Raw genomic sequence first — 27,559 nt, 5'->3', positions numbered from 1 at the left:
TCGCAGTACTTGAATGAGAATCAAGAGTAGAACAGACATGGGTCTTCACTAAATTGATTTCCCTGATTTGGGGGGAAAAATCATGTAGATAAACACATTGGATTGGGTCTAAAATGTGTGAATTATTATCTCACATCAATGCCCATCAGAAGTTGGGAGTAGACTGAGAGTACACCCTAAATAACTGGGTGGATAGGATGACTTGTTCAGCACATGTCAGCCAGCAGCTCTCCTTGGCCAACACCACGCATGCACAATGGGCTCGTGATGGAGGTAGCCATGGCGGCTGCCGGCAAGCCCACTGATAGGGGTTCCCCATCACGAAGCTGATACGGCTACTGCTGCTGCAGGTGATTGTTCCTGCCATCACCAGAGGCTATGTTGGAACCTTCTTTCCTGAGGACGACCAACCACTTAGTTACAAGTTGATTACTTTAGACTCATTCCACGACAACTGTCAGCAGGGGTCCTCAGCAGGACCCATGTAAAAGTTTGCTTTCCTCATTCACCTAAGTGCCCAAGATAGTACCACTAACCGGAGGGTTAAAGTCATACTGACAGGGGATTCTGTATTATAAAACGACGGGCAATGAAAACAAGTTCATGGTGAATGGTATAAAAATGGACTCAAGCCATTCCATACTAAACATCACAAATCTCAAAAAAGGGTGGCCCGGGAAAATGTTGCGATAGACTTTTAAAAATGAAGCTAAGCTCAAACTTGAAGATAATATTCATGGGTTGGGTACTGTCCTTGGAGGTGCAGAATGTAACTTGACCCCATGGTCATTTAACCAATAAGACAGAGTATATGAGTCTAGGAGGCAAAGGATAACAAATACGAGTGTCCCTATTTCCCCTACTCACAGTGGCCCAGGGCTTAGTTTTCAAGAGCTGCTCCATGGGCAGTGCTCAATATGGGCATTTCTTGGAAATGTGAAAAGTTTGAGTAACCATTGAGTTAAACCTTTCTTAAAGGTTATTTGGAAACATGAAGGTAAATACTAGTGAATTAAAAAAAAAAAACGTAGAAAATGTGAAGAGTTTGCGTCTATGTGGTAGAACTGGGGATATGTAAACTCCCTAAATATCAATATCATGAAAGGAGAGATATGCAAACCTTTCAGACAATATGCAAGCCTATGGAAAGAGTATCAAGAGAAAAATAAGATCTGCCATTCTAAGTCTTTCTTTTGGCCAAATGCAACCTATAATCTGAGACTGTGGGCCGCTCGCCATTCCTCAGTTTCAAGCACTTGCACCTGGATAGATACAGGTTACATATAAAGATAAAGGTATGGGGCACCCGGGTGGCTCAGTCGTTAAGCGTCTGCCTTCGGCTCAGGCGTTTGTGGGATCGAGCCCTGCATCAGGCTCCCTGCTCTGCTGGGAGGCTGCATCTTCCTCTCCCACTCCCCCTGCTTGTGTTCCCTCTCTCGCTGGCTGTCTCTCTCTCTCTGTCAAATAAATAAATAAAATCTTTAAAAAAAAAAAAGATAAAAGTAATGGAGATGTAGCTATTCCAATCCCACTATGGAGAGAAGAGTCTTTTCTGTTGTGGTTTTTACCAGCATATCGATGATCTTTGCCAGCAAATCTTCCTTAGCATTAGGTAATTAAATTTACATTTGCCACAGTGGAGAGAAATGCTTTTGACCTCTTCACAGTAAAAGGATTCTGGCCTGTAATGGGGTGGAACCCTTAATTAGACTCCAAAAGGATATTATAAATTTGTTTATATAGATTTTAAAGGAAAAAAGAAATAGAGAACCACTATTGTGGCTTGCTGACTTCTTGTTAGATTGTTTGTATAATTACCAATGATCCTTTCACAGAATTTTATGTAATTTATTTAAACTTCTCTAAGACTAAAGAGACCACAGAGTATATGAGCCCTCACCATTTTAATACTGGTGTCTATATGGGAAGAAATAAGGCTGAAACTTTGTAATGATAGGGTAAAGCATTTTGTTCTTGTGTTTTGTATTACAGTGTATGCCAAAACCGATGTATAGAGCCAAATATTTCTTGGAGAAAAGACTTTTGTCCTAATTCAGAGGACAGAAATTCTAATAAAAATGACACTCATTTAATTGTTGGAAATGCTAAAACTCATCCATGTGGAGAGGAACGACTTGGCTTTTTCATGGAACAAGATTCCCAGTATGCTGCATACTTTTGTGTTTTTATTAGTTATTTTATTTTTATTGCTTTTTGAATTAATTTTCTCTTTCTCCCAGGTATTCACCTGGTATCCCAGCTAGGGAGTTCAATAAGAATAAATACAAGCCTGAGGCCAAAATGAACTTGGGGAAACTACATAAATGCTGGCAGGCCTTCATTTCTTATGAAAGCTAATCGCCTAAAATGATTAAGTAAACCACCTCCAAGCAGAAAAAAAATAGTGATTGGAATGTCAAATGTAAAATGCTATTACAGAAACAACAAATGTAATCCTAGTTTAGTGCCAGTGTACCATATCTCAGTTTCAAAAGGTTTTCTTCTCTGGGAAAAAAAAAAGTAAGCATTTTAGATATATTACAGAACCAAATCTCCAATAACTGGTGACTTAGCAATGTCAAGGTTCAAGGTTAATAATGAGTAGTTATTTCCTTTTCTCTATGTACCTTTCAGTAGCTAAATGATTTTTTCTTTTAAAATTTTATTTATTTATTCGACAGAAAGAGAGAGAGAGCCAGAGAGCACGAGCAGGGGGAAAGGCAGAGGGAGAAGGAGAAGAGATGCAGGACTCGATCCCGGGACCTTGGGATCATGACCCAAGTTTAACCGACTGAGTCACCCAGCCATCCCTAGCTAAACAATTTTTCTATTTTCATTTGGTGAGGTAGGTGAAAGAAGCATTAGATGCAAGGTCAGCAAAATAGAGCTAAAGCACACTTGTCTAAAATGACCAAAAAACAAACAAACAAACAAACAAACAAAAAACCCAACCCCCCCACACACACACCTAAAAGCATTGTTGACCATATGATACTTACAAAATGGTTTAATACAAAGTTGCATTCTGTTCTGCTTGTTTCATGACTCTCTGCTTTCAGAAAATGAGTATTTCTCTTTGTCACTAAAAAAAAAAGAAAAGAAAAAGGGTTATTTTTATATAGGAACATTGGATCATTTTTTTCACGTGAGTTTTAGAATTTCGCTTCATCAATTTTGGTCTGACAGAAACTAAAATATGACCCTCCACAGCAAAGCAGAATAATTAAATCTAATGTCGAATCCAAAAGATTTTTTTTTTTTTTTTTTGCTTTTGAATGTTAAGAAGGTATATGAATTTGAAAAAAGAGAAGTATGCTAAGGAGTTCGAGATTGTCTTAACCAATCACTCTAAAGTATCCCTTCAATTCAGTTCCCACTTTGTTGTCCACCAATGTATTTCTTCATGGCATTCATTCTCCTGCGTAATACAGAACTAACCCTGCTGAAAGAGGAAGCCAGGGATGGCTGTTACGTCACGATGAAGTTCGCTTCCAAAGAATAATAAAATTTCACTTGCAGATTTTTATTTACTTGTTTATTTTTAAATATCATGTTTATAGGTACAAGAAGGCAGTTTCTCCCAAGAATTGTCTGCCACCTTGTCTAGTTCTAGAACAGTGTTAGTCAGTAGTTTTGGACTGAATTTGAGAGATACTATATTTTTTAAGTTCCCAGTTACAAAAATAATTTTAAAAATTAGATTCCCAGTTATAGCTGGCAAACTCACATACAATACCAGGATTTTTATTGGTTAGTGATTTAGGTCATCTCTTTTTCTTCTTTCCTCCCTCCCTCCACGTCTCCCCCTCTATCTCTCCTCCCTTCTCTTTCTCCTTCCCTCCTTCCTCCTTCCTTTTCTTCCTTTTTTCTTTTCTTTCCTTTCTTTTTTCCTTTCCTTCCTTCCTTCCTTCCTTCCTTCCTTCCTTCCTTCCTTCCTTCTTCTTTTCTTTCTTTCTTTCTTTCTTTCTTTCTTTCTTTCTTTCTTCTCTTGGAAAACTATAATCAAACAATAAATCAGCAAATTCTGAAGGCTGTGTCTGAAAAACAAAGTGTAGTCTGGCAAACAAATATTTTGTGATATTGAGTTGGCTTTGGAGTATGAAAAAGATAGATATGGATTGATTAATTGGTATTAATAGCAAAACAATCATGTCATGACACATAGTTGTGTTACGGTAACAAAATAAATTCAGCATTTATGATTTTTTATATCTTTGGATGTAAAACCACAGGAAGAAGCAAAGACACATTCTTAAATAACATTTACCCGTCACTTTTTACAACATCCCAATATTAAACTTCCTCAAGTAAAGATTGATAGTAAATGTTATCTGTCTGTCAGTTCCTGTCATCATTTGTAGTAAAATAAGTTATTTGGATGTATTATACATGCTTGAACGGTTTGTTACCTGACTAAATTCTACTCTTTATAACATTAAATGACACCTTCATACAATAATTAAAATAATAAACTTTTGGAAGCTAGTCTAATAAGAATTTTTCTCATTTTTTTCTTTTATAGGAAGAGTACTTAGTCTGTATTCTTAGCAGACGTGTTTTGCTTTTACTTTTTATTACTCTTTATAACATCACAAATAGCCTCCATATTGTGCATTTATGTGAAAAAACTACACTTTTTGTGTAATTTTGAGTGAACCGTACACTTCCCTTGGAGTGTAAAAACGAACTTCTCTCCCCCCTTAGAGAACATTGTAATATTAAGCTTTAATAGCCTCCCCCTAGAGTAAAGGAAATCCTTTTTATTTCTCACTATAAAAGAAAGAATGTGTCTATGTCAAGATTTCTTTAATAACCGAGACTTGTTCTTACTGTCTTTATAGGAACGAGGGTCAAGGGTTCACAAGGATTAATAACGCCATGTTTTCTCCCAGGCACGGAAATCATGAAAAGGTATCCTGAGAGTAAAATCCACTGTATGTGTATTTTTAAGGTAGGTTTGAAAATATCTTATCTTTTCCCCATCAATCAGAGCTAATATGGAAATTTATATCAATTTTATTTATATACATGACTTGTATGAATTCTACTCCAAGAAAAAAATATCACCTTTCATTTTACTTTCCTTTGGAAAACTCACATGTACATTCCAAAACATACCTATTATCCAAAGCAACCACTGAAAAATTTGTAAATCAGGGATTAAAATTGAGACAAAATGCATGTGAGTTCAAGTAATGAAAACTTAAGTAATAGTTAAATTATTTGCCAGAAGTGCCTGGGAGTTTCAGTCAGTTGAGCATCTAACTCTTGAGTTCAGCTCAGGTCATGATCTCAGGGTCATGAGATTGAGCCCCACAAAGGGCTCTGGGTTTGGTGCAGAGTCTACTTGTCCCTCTCCCTTCCCCTATCTCCCTTCCCCCACTCACACATGCGGGTTCTCTCTCTCTCTCTCTCTCAAATAAATGAATTAAATCTTTTTTAAAAAATCAATAAATTATTTGCTAATTGAACATTACATTTCTTTCAAACTTACTCATGCAGTATATAAATTGACTTCAATTAGGTCTTCCAAACTTGTAAGAGTTACCTATGTTCTAAAAACTAATCTGATGGTCTTGTTTAGCATAAGTTCAAGAGACAACAGAAGTAGCCAGGCACACTTGGAGCAAGGGAGGGGCAGCCAACGTTTGACCTGTTGCCAGAAGATGCTACTACATGAAGGTCGTTAGCAAACGCAGTGCCTAAGATGCCCCTTACGGAAGGATGTTAAGATGCTAAGGAAAAGTTTTAAAGTTTTTTGGTTGGAAATCCCAAGTATGTGGTTCTGGGTGTATATACTCCAATGGCCCTAGCCCCTGGAGGGATGGGCTGTTCTTATTTGAAATCAGGTCAGAGTAATTGGAGAGGGACTTTAACTTTTACTACTAATATGCTTAGTTAAAGTCTCTGGTTATCCCCACAGATTTTTAGGAGTAGAGTTAACAAATAGCACAGCAAGAACACAGACATGGTCAGCCAAGTTGTTTAATGGGGTTCCCAGATAGACCTTCTTCTTGTCTACCCCAATTTTGGGTTTTGTTCTTAAACAAGACAACAATAAGGTAAGGGAAAAACATTTTCCCCTCTTTGTGTTTAAAGAGGTTGATGGTCTCAAAAGCTTTGGAGTATGACAATAATAGATTTCAATAGTGAATTTGATAGCCATACATCTTGCCCACTCACACAAACTCTTATTTATTTCAGACTTCTTGTTTTAAAGTGATAAATTTATAATAATAGTATTCATTTTATTGTAATATATTATATGCCACAGATAGTGCATTATAAAATGTACTACATAATTTTTATTTTTTTATTTTTTAAAAATATTTTATTTATTTATTTGACAGAGAAAGAGAGAGAGAGCAAACACAAGCAGGCAGCAGGAGAGGGAGAAGCAGGTTCCCCACTGAGCAGAGAGCCCAATGTGGGGCTCAATCCCAGGACTCTGGGATCATGACCTGAACTGAAGGCAGACGTTCAACTGACTGAACTACCTAGGTGCCCAGAAATGTACTGTAATATTTTTAATAAAATAATTGTTGCTGCCATTTATTGAATAATACAAATATGTATATATACACATATATATGTACATAACTATGTATATATACATATACATAAATATATACCATGTGCTCTTAATGACAGGGTAGGTATACTTTCATTAATCCTCAGAAAAGCTTGGAAGCAGTGCTTCATGTGTAAGGAACGTTTACAGCTGTGATGGATCCTGTTATGAAGTCTGGCCTTTCTCCTGAAGGACTTATTCCCCCCGCTATTGGGAATGCTGCCAGCAGAAAAGCTCTCAGCTGTCAGGTCTCTCAAGAAATTGTCTTCAGGTAAAGAGTACTCTCTTGCCCAAAATCACTCCCCTTCTGGGGACTGGACCCTATGCACTGAGTGGGATGGTGCGGTGCTATGACAGCTTAGACCCCCTTGCTCCAGATATAAAAACTCCAAAGGGCCTTTCCAGCTTCGGAGTTCCATGTGGGATTGCCTGAGGCTCTTGTTCTTCTTCTCTCTGCCTGATCTTGCTTCCTTTCCTTTTCTGTCTAGTAGAGATCCAGAGACAATTCCCCAATAAACTTCCTGCAAGCTTATCTCTGACCTCAGAGCCTGCTTCTTGAGAAATCCAACTTGCAACAGTGACTATATAGTTTATTGTCCAAGCTAAGACATTTTTTTTTTTTTTTTTTTTTTGCAAGTGAAAGGCATTCTAGGGTTGAGGCAGCATAACTATGGGTTCAATGCCACCTTACTAGTTGTGGATGTTACGGTAATTATTGACCTTGTTAATCTCACTTTCTTTGCGTGTAAAACCAAGATAATAATACCCACTTCACTGGAGAATTGGAAGACTTGATTAAGATAATGTGAATAAAGCATTGGTATAATGCTTGGGACTTACTACTTGGTAGTTCTTACCATCATTATGTTCAATTAACAGATGAAGATGTGAAGTTCAGAGAGATTAAGCAAATCCACAGTTTACACATCTCATTAAGAGGGACAACAGCCAGGATTCAAATGCAGTTTTCTGACTCTAAAACCCACTCCAATAACCGAGCTGCTAGATTATCCTTTTATACAGCATTTTTTGTCATTTTAAGAATTTATTTTTAAGACCTAGTACTCCTCAATTATCTGATATATTAAGTACTCTTTTAACTGCAAGAGACCCCCCCAAAAAAATCCAACCCAAAAAACAACGACCAAAACAAACAAACAAACCCACAACTAGTCCCCAAAGCACAAAAAGCTCAAACAAACTTAATCAAAGAAAGAATTTGTGCACTCATACACTAGACAAGCTCAGGAGGAGTTCTGTATTCAAGCCTGGCTGCTTCCATGTCCTTGAAAGGTATCGTGAGAATTTTATATCCCTTATTCTATATATGGGCTGCTTTTCTCAGTGCTGGCTTTATTTTCAGTCACACTTTTCCACATGTTTGGAAAGATGGCTATTAGCAGCTCCAGGCCAGTGTAGCATGTAATTCCAGAGTTGAGAAAAGCAAAACCCTTTTTTTTTTCCCACCATCCACACTAATCCCCTTTTTTGGTCCTTTTGACATCAATATCCATCAGAATTTTACACTTTCCTCTCCTTCTTTAAACCTCCAACACTTCTTCCCTTTTCTCTCTGATGATGGCCTGCATTTTCATTTCACTAAGAAAATTAAATCAATCAAAGGAGAATTTCCTGATGCTTCCACCATCAATCTTATCAACATATCTGCATCTGAAGTCACATCCTTTGGCTTCCTTCCTTTGAGAGTGGTTAGTTTGTCAGTGCTCCTACCAAAGACCAAACACTTCCATCCTATTATTAGAGAACATTTTCCTAAAGATTAGTCTCTCTGGGTTCTTCCCCAGGATTTCTCTCTGTACTGAATCATTCCCATCTGCATTGGTTTCAAAGGAGGAGCTATGATTCAGATATCTCTTTTAGTGCAATGAGTGAAAGAAAAGCAACGGTTAACTTTTGCCTTAAGGATTGGTTCAGAGTATAAAAGTTCTTTTTATACTGAGTTTTATTCTATTATATTACTATCTTCAAAATATAAGTTTCCACATATGCATTTCATTGCTCCTCCATTTTTCTGCCTTTCTCCTCCTAATAAATGTACCTGATACTGTCCTATTTTCTATCCCTTCAGGTCCTCATTTTCCCTTAATGGAGAGTGAACAATAATGATAATTAAAGAATTGGGTGAAAACCAACTCCTGTGATTGTGTTTGCTGTTTAATATGTATCACTTCCTACTCAGGTTACTGGAATCTACCTACTTCAAAGATGTGGACCCAAAAAGAAGCTTATGGAATAATTCTTGAGATGATTTTAGGTAAAGGTGGTGAATCTACGACCTTGTCCAGGCAAGGTCTTAGGTTGGTTGGTTTTTTTTTTTGTTGTTGTTGTTGTTGTTTTTACCAGATTTGAGGCATATTTGGTATAGAGAAGGGGAGGGAGAGATGGTTAGTCAGAGATGGTTGCTTTGGAAAGTGAATTGGCTGTTTAAACTGTCTCTTGAGTACATGTGATCCTGGAGTTCAGTGGTGGTGGAGGTGGACTGTGGGTTCACATGATGCAATTTGACCTAAAGTTTATCATCTCTGAGGATAGAGAAATTATCAGTAAAGAAAGGGTTGGTTTTCAAAGAGGAGAAGCCAAGCTCCTATGCCAATATTAATAAAAAATGAGGTCACATTTTACAGTTTGCAGTTTATTCTTGTTGATTATCTCATCCAAATATGACACAACCTTATAAGGAAGTAATTGTTATATTTTCAAAAGGTATAGAAACTAAGGCCAAGAAAAATTAAGTAACTTTCTCAAGGTCATCCAATAAGTTAAACTTACTTTACAGGTAAGGAAAGTGGTCACGCAGCTCTAGATACATATGTTCATCATTATCTTATGCTGCCTATCATGGCTAGCTTCCAGAGAGAGTCCTAAATAAACCTTACCATTCGGTATTCACACATGTTTGTATAGTCCTCACCCACAATGAACCAGACCTGGTACCGCATAGACAATAGAATGTGACATGCTTCTTCCTTGCTCTCTTGTAATGTGTACTCTATGAGAAGCCAGCCGCCATTTAAAAATTCAACTACTCTGACACTCCAAGCTCTTAGGAAACTCAAACAAGCTATGAAAAAGAAAGCTCTTCCATCAGCTCTTTCAGAAATTTTACCAAAAGTGTCAGGCATGTAATTGAGGAAGCTCTCTTGGACAGTCCAGTTCAGTGGAACATTCAAATGACTCTACTCTCTGCCACTCTCTGAGTGCCAACTTAGGAGATACCTCAAGCAAGAAATACCCAGCTCAACTCAGTTCATGTGTGTTAAAATATATACAATTTTTTTAAGTTATAAATTTTGGAGTGATTTACTATGCAACATTAGATCAGCAAAACCTTATCTTTATCCAAAGCTGGAAAAGGAGCAGAAATCAAGGGACCATATAAGATAAATATTAGGAAGACACATTGCAAATTTTGAAAAATGCTACTGAAAACATATGGGTAGATTGAAATACACAAAGCCTCCGGAGTCATAAACCCTGAGATTGAATCCTCTTTTTCACATTTTCTCACCTTGTGACTCTTGGATAAATCCCACTCAAGTTCTCCAAGTCTAAATGTGATTATCAATAAAACTATGATAAGAAAGTATGACTACCAGAGTCTCAGGCGGGAAAATTGAGTGTTTAACTCTTTTTGAAAATCGCAAAATCTTGCAGATATTTACTGTTAAATGGGAAAAAACATGGAAACAGGAGAGTGTGATCCCTTGCACAAGAGGCAAATTATGTTTGAGTTAATGGAATAGAGTTTGAGCACTGGAGTCATTTCACCCTATGCTACTGGGCACCATTATGCATAAGGAATTGTGCTTAGGTCTGGCAACCTGGTGCTGAGTGAAACAGATGGGGCTGATAGTCTAATGTTTATCAAACGAGTGATTATCATTTAGGCAGCTATTATTGACATAAAAGAATCAATTTTTCTCTTAGTAGTTATCATAGTAATGCCGGTGGCAGGGATGCCATATGTTGTGGTGATAGTGGCAGACAATTTCTCTTTTGAGATAGTTACAGCATAATTAGTCATTCACTAATTCCTATAAGGAAGTTTGAAAATTCTATCGCACTCCGTGGTTAAGGGGAAAAGGGGAAGTCAGTATCATATTGCTCTTAGAAGATAATTCCCTAGGAAAACCCTAATTTAAAAATGCCAGAAAAGGGGCACCTGGGTGGTACAGTCCATTAAGCATCCAACTCCCGATTTCAACTCAGGTCATGATCTCAGGGTTTTGAGATTGAGTCCCTCTATAGGCTCCATGCTCAGTGCTGAGTCTGCTTAAGGTTCTCTCTCTCCTTCTCCCTCAGCCCCTCCCCACTGTGCTCTCTCTTTCTCTCAAATAATTAAAGGAATCTTTAAAAAATGATGAAATAGGACATTTGATGGTGCTTATGGAAAAATAATGACATAGATGTTCATCTGCAGAAACTACTTTCCTTTTGTCAAAAACGCACCAGGAATTAAACATGGATATGTTTTTCATGAAAATCTTGGCTTTAAATTCTTGACCAGTGCCTGAAAGGAAAACATACATTACTAAAATGGGCTTATCAAATAAAAAATATGCACAGAATCCACTTTGGAGCATATGAGCATTGCCTTCTAGGTTTAGAATATGCAATTTCAGAAATCATACCCTAGAAAAGACTTGAAACTAGTACGACGTGATGTAGCCAAAGCAAACGCCATCACTTAAATGCTCACCAGGAACCTGTAGGTTTGAGAGAGAGAAAAGAATCCTGTTTCAGCTTCATAGATTAACATGTGGCCGCCATCCTCATTTACAGGAGATTTACATCTAAATACTTATATGCTGGAGTGTTAAACTTCAAACAGAAGATAATCATAGGAGTCAGATAATTTTAAATTATCAGGGAGTTTAGGGGAAAGACATGAATTGAGGAAAAGCAGTTAAGGATCAGAACTGTATCTAGTTACAGCTAAATTATGTTACTTAGGAAAATATCATGGCTTTATGAATATTGAAGATCATTTCCTAAGATATTAAGCTGGAGATTAAGTCTTAACTATAAATTGGATTTAAATCATATATGTGAAAGAAATCTTCTTTTTATCTTATAATTAGTCCTTACCAGCAAGGGCTAATAAAAATATTTTCATTTCTAGTGATACTAAATTCTACTGTGATATGAAAGAGATAGTGGTAGAGAAAGAGCATCTGAAAATTATTTCCTTCATACAGGCGATGAAATAACTGGCAGAAACACTCAGAACCATTTTTTTTTTTAAACTCTAGAAATTAACCAAGTGCTTTCAAGACTCCAGACATGTGTGTGTGTGTGTGTGTGTGTGTGTGTGTGTGTGTGTGTGTGTGTTGGCTTAATATCGGAAAGAATTGTGAGCTTTGTGGTGTTTTAATTTGCTCTATTCTCATGTCCCTTTCTATAGTACCCTGGTAGACTTAAAACAAAGAGCTCTCAATCATGACTACTGGCAGTCTGGCAACCACAAGTGTCATTCCCAGAGAACTGTCATTATTTGACCTGGTAGGTGGTTCAGTGGGAAACCCCACTTATAATTCTATCTTCATGTGACCTAACTTGGAGCTTACCCAGTGTGAAAAGCCTTTTCTCTGGGATACTTGTTGAAAATATTTAGAGGCAATTTTTTAACGTTATGGAAGCCCGAGGCAAGGAATAATGGTTAGAACAAATCATAAGTAGCCATAATGCTTAAAAGAGAAAGTTATAGAATGAGATGTCAACATGGGTTTTCTCTTTTTTAAAAAAAAAAAGATTTTATTTATTTATTTGAGAGAGAGAGAGCATGAGCAGGGGGAGGGGCAGAGTGGGAGAAAGAAGCAGGCTCCGCGCTGAGCAAGGAGGCCGTTACGAATCTTGATCCCAGGGCCTTGAGATCGTGCCCTGAGCAGAAGGCAGACACTTAAGTGACTGAGCCACCCAGATACCTTCAAAAGGGCTTTCAAAAGTTGTGGGACGTTACTGAGGATCTAAAAATCCACATACAGAGAGATGGTGGCATACATTCTAAGCAGAGAACCTATTTTCAAGAAGATATGAGAAGGGCCTACGCTCTCACCACCGGCTGACCAGGAGGCTCTGGGAAAGCAGGACATGAAGAGGAAGTCAGAGTTTCAACTGCCTGGCTGGGTGTTGGAGGTGTGCCCCAATTGCATACAAAGACCCTTAGCAAAGACTGGTTGAATTATTGGATGCAGAAGGAAGGAAACAGTAAAGATTAGAGTGGAAATAAATAAAACAGAAAATAGAAAAATAAGATACAAAATCAACAGAGCCAAAAAGATGATACTTTGAAAAGATGATCTAAATTGACTATGCTTTAGCTAATATGGCCATTATAAGAAGAGACAAGATTCAAATCACTAAAATCTGGAATGAAAGGAGGAACATCACTATTGAAATTATAGAAATAAAAACTATAAGGAAATGCTATGAGTGTTCTTATGGTAATTTAGATGAAGTGAGAATTCTTCTGGGAAATTTCATATTCCTAAAAAAAGAATGCTTATGGGAATGTAAGGTGATGAAGGTGCTTTGAAAAGCAGCTTGGAAGTTCTAAATAAAATTAAATGTAGCATTACCATAAGAGCCAGCAATTCTGCTCCTAGGTATATACCCAAGAAAACTGACAATATTTTTCTATTTGTTTACACAAATACTTATGCATTAATGTTCATAGTAGTATTATTCATCATAGCTCAAAAGTGAAAATAGCTCAAATGCCCATCATCTGATGAATGTATAAGTAAAAAGTGGTATATCCATATAATGGAACATCATTTGGTAATAGAAAGGAATGAAGTACTCATTAATACATGACAGAACACGAACAGACTTTGAAAATATTATGCTAAGTGAAAGCAGCCAGACACAAAATGCTGCATATTCCATTACCCTGTGACATGAATTGTCCAGAAGAGGCAAATCTACAGAAAGTAGATTAGTGTTTCCAGGAGCTATGGCAAGGGTGGATGGCGAGTGAATGTGAGTACTGAGTTTCTTTGGGGGATGGTGAAAATGTGCTGTGGGTAGAGAGTGGTGGTGATCGCATGCACAACCTTGCAAATATACTAAACATATTGAATTCTACACTTTCAAAGTGTGAACTTGAAGGAATGTAAATTATATCTAAATAAACATAAAGGGGAAAAAGAAAGAAGTGGTTGACTCGATGTGTAATAAGCTCCCATTTGAGCAGGAATAAATCAATAAAATGAAAGCCCTTTCTTCTGGTCTAGCAATCTTTATCAGTCCGGGTGCAGGAAGGAAAGAAAGGAGATATTTAAATTAGGTAATTGATGAGTATTTAATAAAGGGACTAATCGCAAAGTTATGACAGAGTTTAGTGAAACCAAATAGGGACAACCCAGTAAACTTTGGCAAGGAAAAGTTACTCCTTGGCCTGGAAAAGTTACAGGAAGGAACATTTAACAGAACTGTTTGAGAAAGAAACTATGCCCAGTGAGCTGCATGACAGGAGCTGCGGCTTCTGGTAAAGCAACACACTCAGCCTACTGAAACCCACAAGGGAGAGAACTTGAGGAATAAATACCCCCTCACTCTTCCCATCCTCCATTCTGCTGCTAATGCTTCTTATGGGTAGCTTAAAGTCCATCGGAAGCCAGCGTGAAGGCTGCCTCTTGAGGCAGCCCACAAAGTCAGCTTCCCAAGGCAAAAAAATGGAGTTACAGAGAGTGAATTGAAAATATGAAGCACCCTAACCTACGGAGATGGGCTAAGAGGACCAAGACTCTTCTTTTGATCTTAGGAGTTGCATAAGACGTATTAGAAGTCTGAGTCCCAATCATGGAGGAAGGGTGCTGTAGAGAATGTCCTGCTTGCTCAGATTAGGCATGGAGATCATATTTGCTCTTTGATTTTTCATGAAAGTAGTTGAAGTTGGGATTGTACAGCCTCTGACCCCTGTTCTGAGGGGGCTCGCTCTCAGTATTCTTATTATCGACAGTAGCCATTCTGTGGGTAGCTGCTTGCTTTAGGAAGGCCCCTGTTTTGTATCAAGAGAGAAGAATTAAGATGGGAGAAAGTGTGCTGACCTTTTGTGCCTTTGGTTGGACAACTCATATCAAAAAGATTTTTGGTTTTTTTTTTTTTTATCTGTTTGGCTTTTAATCTGGAAATGAGACTTTAACATGGTCTTTCAACACCCCGATTTCAGACTTCTGGCCTCTGACATTGTAAGACAGTCAATATCTGTTGTTTTAAGCCACACAGTCTGTAGTGATTTGTTAAGGCCATCCTAGGGAATTAATATACTAGATATGTGACCTTATTATTAAAAGAACCAGACTAACAAACACACATTGTCCCACCTACTCCGATGCTTTCTTTGTAGCTTTCATGATGAAGAAAGGACACAGAGAAACATAGAAATAATTGTCCTGAAGGGATCCACTCACTCATATTCTTGCTCAGGCATAGGAGAACTACCCAAGTCACAGTGAGTGGGTCAAAAAAAGATGTTTTGCAAGGGATACTAAACCCACAATCCATGGGATTCTGTTACAATGTATTGTACCACTGGGTCCTATGTCAGGCTGGCATTGACTTGTGAAAATCTCTCTTATGTCTGCTGACAAGTAGCAAGCATGGTTCACTGACAATCTGAGAAACCGTGGCTTTGAATACACATATGAAGGACAGTAATAAGGATGTTACCAAGGCCACCCTGTCCCAGGTTGAGACATAATTTGGGGATGGGCACTGGACATCTGAATCCTAGCACAAAGCCATGCAAGAATAAGCCATCCTCTGTATAGCCATCCAGCAAGACATTACATGAGATTATGGCTTGTATGCAGGACTTAAAAAGAGAAAGTTTAGGGGCACCGGGGTGACTCAGTTGGTTGAGTGTCTGGCTCTTGGTTTTGGCTCAGGCCATGACCTTAAGGTCATGAGGTCGAGCCCCATATCAGGCTCCATGCTCAGCATGGAGTCTGCTTGAGATTCTGTCTCTCCCTCTGTCCCTCCCCCTAATCTTGCACGTGCTCTTTTTCTCTCCCTAAAATAAAGAAATAAATCATTTTTTTTTTTAAAGAGAAAGTTAAGGCTTAAATAGAAAGGAAGAAGTTCATGGGGCGCCTGGGTGGCACAGCGGTTAAGCGTGCCTTCGGCTCAGGGCGTAATCCTGGCGTTGTGGGATCGAGCCCCACATCAGGCTCCTCTGCTAGGAGCCTGCTTCTTCCTCTCCCACTCCCGCTGCTTGTGTTCCCTCTTTAGCTGGCTGTCTCTATCTCTGTCAAATAAATAAATAAAATCTTTAAAAAAAAAAAAAAGAAAGGAAGAAGTTCATCAAGTTCTTATTAAAATCTTAAAACACAAGCTTAATGAAACCATAAATAAATGAATGAATACCCCACTGCCTCAAAAAAATTAATCAAAAGTTCTTTGTAGTACACTCTTAATAAGAGAAGATAATAGCTGATCTGTATTTAGTCTCCTGGTAAAAGTTATCTTTGTGGCTGTATAAAACAATACCCTTTACCTAAGAAAACAGGCGATAGCTGTTCTAGCATGTGAAATCCACATAGGCTGAAAAAGGACCACTGGGCCCTGCCTCAGCATCTGCTCTCTTACTTCTATGGCAGGACACACAGCTCTCTTGATGCCCTGCCCATTACTACAGACAATTCATTACCCATGGAGTTAACTGGTGGTGTGGTCCTTTCTCTCACGCATGAAACGTTGTGAAAAGACATTTTATGTCTTTTAAGGATTAAAGCCATTAAAGCACTTTGACCTTGCAATTAATTTCCCAGGTGACACTAGTTACTTTGCTAGGTGATAACAAAGCAACCACAAAAGGCAGGAAGTGGTTTAACAAAGGAAGAACAAAGCCACCAGGAGTGGGGGGTAATACTGATGCAGTACAGTCAGCATCAGCACATTGCCGTGGAAATCGTACGAAAATGGAACCCCGGGCATCCAGCCCAATGAAGGGCTATTACTAGCCATAACTAACTGAAGAACATGTTTTGGAAAACGAAATAAAACAACAAAACAATTTTTTTTTTAAAGAAAGAAAATGAGCTAAGTAGCTGAACTGGAAGGACAGGCATGACGTGACATTTCTGATGATAATATTGAGGGAACTTCTCCCATTTCGTGAGACAGGCAGCTAGAATGTTTAAGGCCTGGAAATGATGGGGTTGAGTTAGATGACTACGTTAGCACTAAAACCCTCTCATTAAAATAAAGATCAGTATCTACCCTTGGTCTCCTGATGATATTTCCTTGGCACTGTGTCTACATCTCAAGGTCAGGAAACTCACTTGGAATTCTCATGACTAAGCTAAGCTCACTGACTTGGTCAAACGGGTGCTGTCCAATATTCTTTTACAACACAGTCTTCTGCTACAGAATGGCTCCAAAGGTTTAATATCTTACCCTAATTCAAATCATACAGTCCATAATTTCCTGGTATCCAAACAAACCCAGTGGGCAGGCATGCACAAAATTTGGCCACAAACACTAGTAATCACCATTTTCTCTCAAGCTTTAATAAGAGGCCTGTGGCTACAGTGCCGTTTGCCAATGGACAGAAGCCCTCTTATCAACCTCAGCCATGAATTTGATTTATTTAAAAAAGGAAGAAACCAGGAACTATCTGGATAAAATCCACTGCCTGTGGTATGAACCTTGACCAGCCTAGCAGAACCACTACCCAACACCAAACCCCTGAGTAAAGGAAAAAAAAAAAAGACTAAATGATAAAGAAAATATGAGCAAAGAGATAAAGCGAACTCTTTTAAATACTCAAGTGTCGAGAGTTAAATGCCTTTTAGCGCTCATATTTTTTTTTTCCTTGAGTAGTAGGATATCAGTCCTTCTACTTGGCTTTGTCCAGTAAGGATGCTTGAAGTGATTAATAATGATGGTAATGATAATAGTAATAAAATCATGGCAAACATTATAATTATTGAGCTGAGAATCTATAAGTGATACTTTATATATTAACCCTTCTGATTCTCACAAGTGAGAGCTCAGAAAGATAAATAAATGGCCTAACCTCTCAGAGCCAATAAATGATCCAATCTGATGAATCTAAATGGTTTGGCTCCTGAATGCTCTCTTTTAACCATTACGTTCTAGCACATCCCACGTAACCCACCCACACAGCAGGTGAGCACTAACTTCAGGATGTACAAATTCCATAGTGAGTAAAAGAAAACTATCACCTAATTAGCCTAGTGGTGCCAAAATGTCACTGGTCTTAATAATGCTACAACCCAGGCAATTGAGAGCAAAGCACAGAGATGAGCATTCTGGAATACCTGCCAGATGCCAGACACTGTTCTATGCATTTCAACACAGTTTATCTCATTTAATTGAAACGAATGCTAAGTTTGAAGAATAGTTAAAAGAGTAGGTGAGCAGTCTTGGCGTTTTCTTGACACTATGTATTTTGTTTGTTTGTTTGTTTCTTATATTTGTCTTTTTTCTTTATGGTCAGTAAACTATAATCTGTGTTAATTTTTAGGATGTATTCAATTGCTAGTTTTTACTAATGTGCTAGGTATTGCTGTAAGAGGTAGTATTTTCTCCTCAACTATGTAATCATGTATTTTATTCTTTTTTATTTTTTACATTTAAAAAATATTTTTTATTTATTTATTGACAGAGAGAACAATGAGCAGGGGGTGGGGGGCAGATGGAGAGGAGAAGCAGGTTTCCTGCTGAGCCTGGTGCCTGACATGAGGCTTGATCCCAGCAACATGACCTGAGCTGAAGGCAGATGCTTTCCTGACTGACCCACCCAGGCACACCTGTAATAATGTATTTTAAAATATGTATACGTTCATGTGCTTCAAATCCACTTAAGAAACAATTAGATTGAAACTTTATATTCTTAATAGGTTGCTCCAATAAGTATATTTTCTTAATTTCTATTTCTATTAATGTTCCTTATTTAAGATTAAGCATTTCATAGCTATTTCCTGACCCGTCAGACAAAATAAAATAATGTAATACTAATGATGCCTATTGCGTACTTGCTTTGCACCAACCTCTGCTATAAGTAAGTTGATTAGTTAAATTACCCTTCGCTTGACAAATTATAGTTACTATTACCATCATACTCATTTTGCAGATGACAAAAGAAGGCAAGGAGAGTGTAAGGAAACAAACTAATCATCAGAAGAAAATGGGAGCAAGATTTGAACCCTGCCAGCCTGACTTCAGAGCTGGAAAATCAGCCTACACACACACAATTGTCTTCGGATCCTCACTGAATGCGAGATTATCTGATTTACAAGAAATCTGAGAGAAACACAATTTCTTTCAAAGTTCTCAAAGGAAAACTTCAAAGAGATAAGCAACACACCAGCAGCTGAAATAGAACTAAAACAAAGCACTACACACCTGCTGGCCATGTGACTAAGAGAACACTAGTTTTACAAGAACGTCCATCAAACTCATGAAAGCAAACCCTGGAATGCTTTGAGCTCATCTTGGTAAGCTCCTTGGTACATTATGGCAACAAGATAATTTTATTCAAGGATGAAGAAAGACCAGCTAGTTTAAAAATCTACCACACAACCAGGATAATTTTAAACATGTAAAACTCCGAAGTATACTTAGACTGCTGCGTATTTTCTACTATTATCAATCACGGTTTAATTCAATTTTGTTTTATATCCTAACTTAAATTATAAAGGTATAAAATTATGCAATACCTTTATGGGCTGATCTATGTAAATTCTAACAATTTCCTTCTTAGACAATTTAGGGAAAGCTGTGTCATGCCAAAGTTCTACACAACAGCATGATTCATTCTATGGATAATCAGTGAATAATCAGCATTCACATTTCTCTTAATCATTACAGCTAAGATGCCATAATTCCCTTTGTTATTTGTAAAGCTTGTTTAATAATAAAGGATCAGTCTCATTCTACTTCAGTGTTAAACTTTTGAAGACAGTCTGTAGAAAATGTCATTTAAAAATGTACATATTGAATTATTCCTCCACATGTAATTTCCTGACTCTATCTTTTGAAAGTTTCCTGGGTGTAGATGGTCAAAATTATCACACGAGTGTATGCAAACTACAGGTTAGGAAACAGTAAGACTTGTCCAGGGGCTAAGACACTCCAGGCCAAAATTAACATTTTTTCCCACCTCAGAAGGTCAGTGTCTTTACTGATGTTGCTGTTTTGTAAAGCTGCATTCTGTAAATTGTTGGTGAGAGTACACGGTCATATGACTGCTTCCGAGTCCTGAGAACCACCTGGGGATTCTCCAGTGTTAAGAAGATAAGCTTCCTAATCATTGCGCATTGTATGGGAACAAATACTTAGGCTAGCTCAAAAATTTGCTAAATATGGGGCCTTGGGTGGCTCAGTCGGTAAGTGTCTGTCTTTGGCTCAAGGCCTGATCCCAGGGTCCTGGGATCGAGCCCCACATCGGGCTCTATGCTCTGCTGGGAGCCTGCTTCTTCCTCTCCCACTCCCCCTGCTTGTGTTCCCTCTCTCACTGGCTATCTCTGTCAAATAAATAAATAAAATCTTTTAAAAAAAATTTGCTAAATATTTCCATGCCTGAGATGCAAGCCTAGAATTCCCCAATATTTTGGCTATCTACTTACTGTCTAAAATACAATACTGGAACTTCTCAGTAATAGTCTATGCTGTGAAACACATAATTTTGAATTAATAATGAAGTTATTGTTATTTGACTTAGATAGAGGGACTTCTGCAAATGCCTGTATTAAACACATGCCCAAACACTTAGGTCTGGCATATACACAGTGATAAGAATGTTTTCTTTTAGCATCTACTAGAAAAGAGAATTAGATAGAGAAACATCACTCTCTACTGCCTTCCTTGGACTCATGCATGAGGTATTTACCTGAATACACCTTAGAGTAACTGCATGCATACATGATGGACTTAGTGCAATGCGTTTGCCTTATTAGAAGTAGTAGTAGAAATAATTTCAATTGTAATGCATTTGCTCTTCAATTCTATGCAATTGCTAAATGGAGATAATTGAAAGGAAAATTATAACCAAATCGATCAATCAATTACAATATAGTTTTTAGGTGAGGAAACAGTCCCAAGAGCATGAGTTTTGAAGTTGGCCCCATTTGTCAACAATATGTCTCTTTATCTTCATATTTATTATTAGTCATTAGTTTTACCTAATTTTCTGTTCTTAATACATCAAAATTACCAAATAGGAAAAGGTAAATCTGAATCAAGGGGACTCCTAAGCCTTAATTTAAATCTATATAAGACTGCAATCTAAAATAAAGGAGAAATAAGCACATGTATCAACTTTTTTTTTTTACTTTAACTGCATTCTAGATTATGCTAAAATTGCAGTGTAAGTTAACTCTTCCTGCCCCCAAATAATAACAGAACATATAAAAGTGAAATATAAAACTGTAGAAACCTGTATTCAGGCTCTCAGATTTAAAATGATGTTAAAAATTAGCAATATTGTGAGATTCTAATAGAAAAGAATGTTAAGTAAATTCAAATTAAAGATACCCCTTGTATTGTCATAATATGACAACAGAACTTTTCCTCTGAAGAAAGGTCAAATTTAAAAATAAATGTGAACAAGAACAGGCATCATCTAGAGGCCAGTTTCTTGTTTTCTTAGCACTGTGGGGAACTTTTATAAGAATGAGGAAATTGGATTTACTGAAAATGAAATTTTGATGAAATGCTATTGAAGTATAATATTCTATGAAATCCATGTTACACTAGAAGAAGCTAAATGACAAGTACTAGATTATTATGAGACAAATGCTATTTTATATTTGATCCCCTCCCCCAAATTGTGGGATAGTGACTATTTTGGTGTTTTCTGTAATGGGTAAATCAAATTATTCAGCTTTTAAATCCAGATCTTAGCCCAGTGACTTATTGAAACCTGGCTTTACTACAAAAAGATCTTGTTCCTCCTTAGCCTCTGAAGAGCAGCAACATTTAAAATTAATACCATGCAAATATCTCTACTTTTACAAATTTTCTTCTGTTTTCTCAACTTGTTCGTAAACTCCTGGGTCATTTTGTGACTTATACAACTCCTCTCCTCCTGCATCACCTCTATGTTGCTAAATTATAGTCATTTATTAACAAGGATTTGTAGATTCATTGATAGATTTATTAGCTGTAAAATTAACAAGACGCCCAAAGCCGATGCACTATTAAAAGGAGTATGGATTAAGAAAATTGCCTTTCTTGGAAATTTAAGGAGAGTTTTTGGGCTTCATTTTCCTGATATGTAGATTCAAGTACACTTCTCATTTCTAAGAAAACCAGCTTCACTTGGGAAACATCTTAGATCTTAACATTACCACTTTTAAATATTTATTTAGAATCTTAGGAAGATTGCACAGGAGATTGAATAAAGATTACTAAAGAGATTGTGCCCTACTCTTTGGATGAGTGCTTGTAATTTTCCCCTTTCTGATTTATCGAGACATAATGACATAGAGCACTGTACAGATTTCAGGTGTATAGCACAATGACTGGGCTCACACATGTTGTGAAACAGTTTCCACAATCAGTGTAGTGAACATTCCTCATCTCATGTAGACACAAAGATATGAGTAGTTTTAAAATCCTAGTGGGCAGGGATGCCTGGGTAGCGCAGTCGTTAGGTGTCTGCCTGCAGCTCAGGGCGTGATTCCGGCGTTCCGGGATCGAGTCCCACATCGGGCTTCTCTGCTTGGAGCCTGCTTCTTCCTCTCCCACTCCCCCTGTTTGTGTTCCCTCTCTCGCTGGCTGTCTATCTCTGTCAAATAAATAAATAAATAATCTTTAAAAAAAATAAAAAAATAAAATCCTAGTGGGCAGAAATCACTTGGATTTTTTGTGCAAAGATGCAGATATTCAACTCGATTCCAGGCCCAGAGACTCTAATTCAATAGGTATAGAACGTGAACTGGGAATCTGCAGTTTAAATATACTCAAATTGCATCTTAAATACACTTAGATATAGGTAATCCCTACTTGAGACATGTTGCTTGAGGTGTTTATAATCTATGAAAAAAACTATTCATGTGCTTAGATAATTCAAAGAAAATTATATGAGTGAGATACATGTTCAGTAGCCTGTCAACCTCTGCTCATTTTTTCTTCCTTTGTTCAACTTGATTCTTTTGTGCCTTTGTTTATAACTTTCATGCAAGCCCAGACGTCTTCATCAATCCACACAAAATGTGCTTTGCAAGGACCTTTTCAAATTCCTTCTTCAAATATTTCTGAGCTGGATGAATCAGTTCTCTCTCTCCTGTGTAGTGCTTGATTTGAATCACTCATGACATGAATTTATACTATGATTTATGAAGATTTCCTTATTTCATTTTTTATTTCCTCTTCATTAACTATTTTTCTAGGAAAAAAGAATCACATTCCCCCCCCCGCCGCACACACACACAAATGTAAATGGTTTCAACATGATAGCCCTGAAATAAGTTTTACTTTAATGTTATACATATAAATAAGAAATCTATGGAGATATAAATTAATCTTGAAAATAGCAAAATTTATGCTTTCTTAAACCCTTTTCTTTTTAAACAAATTGAAAACTCAGTTTTTAAAATCTTTAGCTATTTATCCCAACAAAATTTTTAGACTGCCTATTTTTATTTTTTATTTATTTTTATTTTTTAAAACCACTTATTTTTATTTTTAAAATTTTAGTCAATCATTTGTTTCACATTCATGTAGTTGTCATAGGAAGTGGAGGTAGGCTGGAAGATAGAATTATAGGAATCAGAACATCAACAAATGATTTGATTTATTGTTCAGAAAATTTATACTTGGGGCGCCTGGGTAGCGCAGTCGTTAAAGCGTCTGCCTTCGGCTCAGGGCGTGATCCCAGCGTACCGGGATCGAGTCCCACATCGGGCTCCTCCGCTGTGAGCCTGCTTCTTCCCTCCCACTCCCCCTGCTGTCTTCCCTCTAACTCTGGCTGTCTCTCTGTCACATAAATAAATAAAATCTTTAAAAAAAAAAATTTATACTTGGTTTTCATGTATTCAAATGACTAGAAAAAAGGGTAGAAAATGAATCACATACATTTACAATTATTATTTAATCTCAAAATGAGTGTTCAGAAACATGGACACTATAAGGCATTGAATAAAGCATTTTACCTCTTGCTTCTCTATTAAAACTTACTGACGGCAAAAACAAAACTAGAAAAAGAAAAGATAACATCTTCAGAGAAAGAATTATAACCCCAAAACCACAAACTGTGGAGCAACCTTGCCAAATATTCTGATATCTTAAGTAAAACAAGGAGGATCCGAGTGCTTTCACATTCATTTTTTTTTCTTAAGATTTTATTTATTTATTTGAGAGAGAGAGAGAGCGTGGGAAGAGGGAGGGGCAGAAGGAGAGGGAAAAGCCGACTTCCTGCTGAGCCTGATGTAGGGCTTGATCCCAGGTCCTTGGGATCATGACCTGAGCTGAAGGCAGATGTTTAATCAACTGAACCACCCAGGAACCCCATGCTTTCACATTCATATTATATGTATCTTCAGAATGAACATTTTGCCAAATGTCATTATCTCTATTCTGGGAAGTGTAACTCAAAAAATTTTTCTTAAAATGATAACATCTTATGGAATGGTTTGGTAACGGTGAAAGAAGGAAAGCCATTGTAGAGTAACTCAGTGTTGTGTAACCATAAAGTGGAAGGAAATTGAAGTCGAAGGAGAATCCAGGCTGATGTACCATTTTTATTTCAGATACACTGGGCTCTAAGAAGAAAGAAACTCACTGAGGTAAAGAGAAGTAAAAGGAAGAGGAAAAGCATTAACTCACAGTTGATAGTGCAAATATCCTATAGCCCCAGGAAACTAAATCTGAGTCACAATATCTCTGGAAAAGTGAATGCTAATAGTAGGCATTTGCCCTGTGTAGAAAAATTAGTGAGATAGTATTCCATAACAGAAACCTAGATAAAAGATGATATAAACTGCAATACCCATACCACCCTTCCCTGAAGTATCCCTTAGGTAATACCTATATCTATTCTAACAAAAGAAGTCCTTGACTTACAAGGGAAAACCCATAAGGCTAGCTGGAGATTTCTCAACAGAAACTTGGCAAGCCCGAAGGGAGTGGCATGATATATTCAAAATATTGACTGGGAAAAACCTTCAGCCAACAATACTCTACCCAGTATGCGTATCATTCAGAATAGAAGGAGAGATAAAGAGTTTCCCAGACAAACAAAAACTAAAGGAGTTCATGACCACTAAACCAACACTACAAGAAATATTAAAGGGGACTCTTTGAGTTAAAAGGAGACACCAAAAGTGACAAGGACAAGAAAGGATCAGAGAAAATCTCCAGAAACAATAACAAAACAAGTAATAAAATGACAATGAATACATATCAATCAATAATTACTTTGACTGTAAGTGGATTACACACTCCAATTAAAAGACATAGCATGCCAGAATGGATTAAAAAAAAAGACCCATTTATTTGCTGTCTCATTTTAGACTGATAGACACCTTCAGATTGAAAGTGAGGGGGTGGAGAAACATTTATGATGCAAATGGATGTCAAAAGAAAGCTGGAATAATAATACTTATATTGGGCAAACTAGACTTTCAAACAAAGACTGTAAAAAGAGACAAAGAAGGGTATTATGTAATCACAAAGGGCACAATCCAACAAGAAGATATAACAATTGTAAATATTTATTCACCCAACATGGGAATATATATATATATATATATATATTCACCCAACATGGGAATATATATATATATATTAGGAAACATAAAGGAACTAATTAATAATAACACAATAATAGTAGGGGACTTTCATACCCCACTTACATCAATGGACAGGTCATCTAAACAGAAAATAAACAAGGAAACACTGGTTTTGAAAGACACACTGGACCAGGTGGACTTAGCAGACGCATTTAGAACACTCCACCCTAAAACAGCAGAATACACATTCTGTTCTAATGCACATGGAACATTCTCCAGAACAGATCACATTTTAGCTCACAAAACAGGCCCCAACAAATACAAAAAGATTGAAATCATACCATGCACCTTTTCTGACCACAATGCTCTGAAACTAGAAGTCAACCACAAGGAAAAATTTGGAAAGACCATAAATACATGGAGGCTAAAAACATGCTACTAAACAATGGATCAACCAGGAAATCAAAGAAGAAATTTAAAAATACATGGAAACAAATGAAAATGAAAACACATGGTCCAAAACCTTTGGGATGTAGCAAAAGTAGTCTTAAAAGGGAAGTATAGAGCAATGTAAGTTTCTCTCAAGAGGTAAGAAAAATCTCAAATAAACAATCTAAACTTACACTTAATGGAGCTATAAAAAGAAAAACAAATGAAGCCTAAAGCCAATAGAAGGAAGGAAATAATAAAGAATAGAACAGAAATAAATGATATAGAAACCAAAAAAGCAATAGAACAGTTCAGTGAAACCAGGAGCTGGTTCTTTAAAAAGATCAATAAAATCGATACACATCTAGCCCGACTTATCAAAAAGAAAAGTGAAAGGACCCAAGTAAATAAAATCACAAATGAGAGAGGAGAAATAACAACTAACACCACAGAAATGCAGTTATAAGAGCATATTATCAAAAACTATATGCCAACAAATTGGACAACCTAGAAGAAATGGATAAATTCCTATAAACATATGAACTTCCAAAACTGAAACAAGAAGAAACAGAAAACCTGAATAGACTGATAACCAGAAAAGAAATGGAATCAATAATCGAAAAATTCCCAACAAACTAAAGTCCAGGGCCAGATGGCTTCACAGGTGAATTCTACAGAACATTTAAAGAAGAGTTAATACCTATTCTTCTCAAACTATTCCAAAAAATAGAAAAGTAAGGAAAACTTCCAAATTCATTCTAAGAGCCCAGCATTATCCTGATATAAAAACCAGATAAAGACTCTACTAGAAAAGAGAACTACAGGCCAATATCCCTGATGAACATGGATGCAAAAATTCTCAATAGAATATTAGCAAACTAAATCCAACAATTCATTAAGTAGATCATTCACCGCAATCAAGTGGAAATTATTCCTGCGTTGCAAGGCGTGGTTCAGAATTTGCAAATCAATCAACGTGATACAATATTAATAAAAGAAAAGATACAAATCACTTAAATAGATGCAGAAAAAAACAATTGACAAAGTACCACAACCATTCATGATTAAAAAAAAAAACCCTCAACAAAGTAGGATTAGAGGAAACAAACATACCTCAACATAATTAAAGACATATATGAAAAACCCACAGCTAATATCATCCTCAAAGGGGAAAAACTGGGAGACTTTTCCCCATTTTCCTGAGAGTTAGGAAAGACACAACAATGTCCACTCTCACCACTGTTATTTAACATAGTATTGGAAGTCCTAGCCACAGCAATCGGATAATAAAAAGAAATAAAAGGCATTCCATTTGGTAAGGAAGAAGTAAAATTTTCACTATTTGCAGATGATATGATGATATGATACTCTATATAGAAAACCCAAAAGACTCCACCAAAAAAAAATGCTAGAACTGATACACAAATTTAGTAAAGTTACAGGATACAAAATCAATGTACAGAAATCTATTGTATTTTTATACACCAATAATGAAGAAACAGAAAGAAAATTAAGGAATCAATCCCATCTACTGTTGCACCAAAAACAATAAGATACCTGAGTCACATCATCGGCTATTGCTCCCTGCTCCTTGCTGCCTCTGTGGACTCTCTGGAATCCTTGCAAACCAGCAGATGATGCGATATTGTTCATCTACAGCCACTACAAACAAGCAACTGTGGGTGACCTAAAGACAGAATGGCCTGGGCTGTTGGATCTCAAAGGCAAGGCCAAGTGGGATGCCTGGAATCAGCTGAAAGGGACTTCCAAGGAAGATGCCATGAAAGCTTACATCAACAAAGTAGGAGAGCTGTAGAAAAAATATGGGATATAA

General features: G+C 37.0%; 1 pseudogene; it reads left to right on the top strand.

Annotated features, from left to right (window-relative positions):
- Positions 1–213: 213 nt before the first annotated feature.
- On the top strand, positions 214–27,559 carry LOC125281489 (acyl-CoA-binding protein-like; annotated as a pseudogene).

The sequence above is a fragment of the Ursus arctos genome, unplaced genomic scaffold, assembly GCF_023065955.2.
Source record: "Ursus arctos isolate Adak ecotype North America unplaced genomic scaffold, UrsArc2.0 scaffold_4, whole genome shotgun sequence".
NCBI lineage: Eukaryota > Metazoa > Chordata > Mammalia > Carnivora > Ursidae > Ursus > Ursus arctos.
The sequence above is the reverse complement of the archived record's forward strand: the minus strand, read 5'-3'. Positions and strand labels throughout refer to the sequence as shown.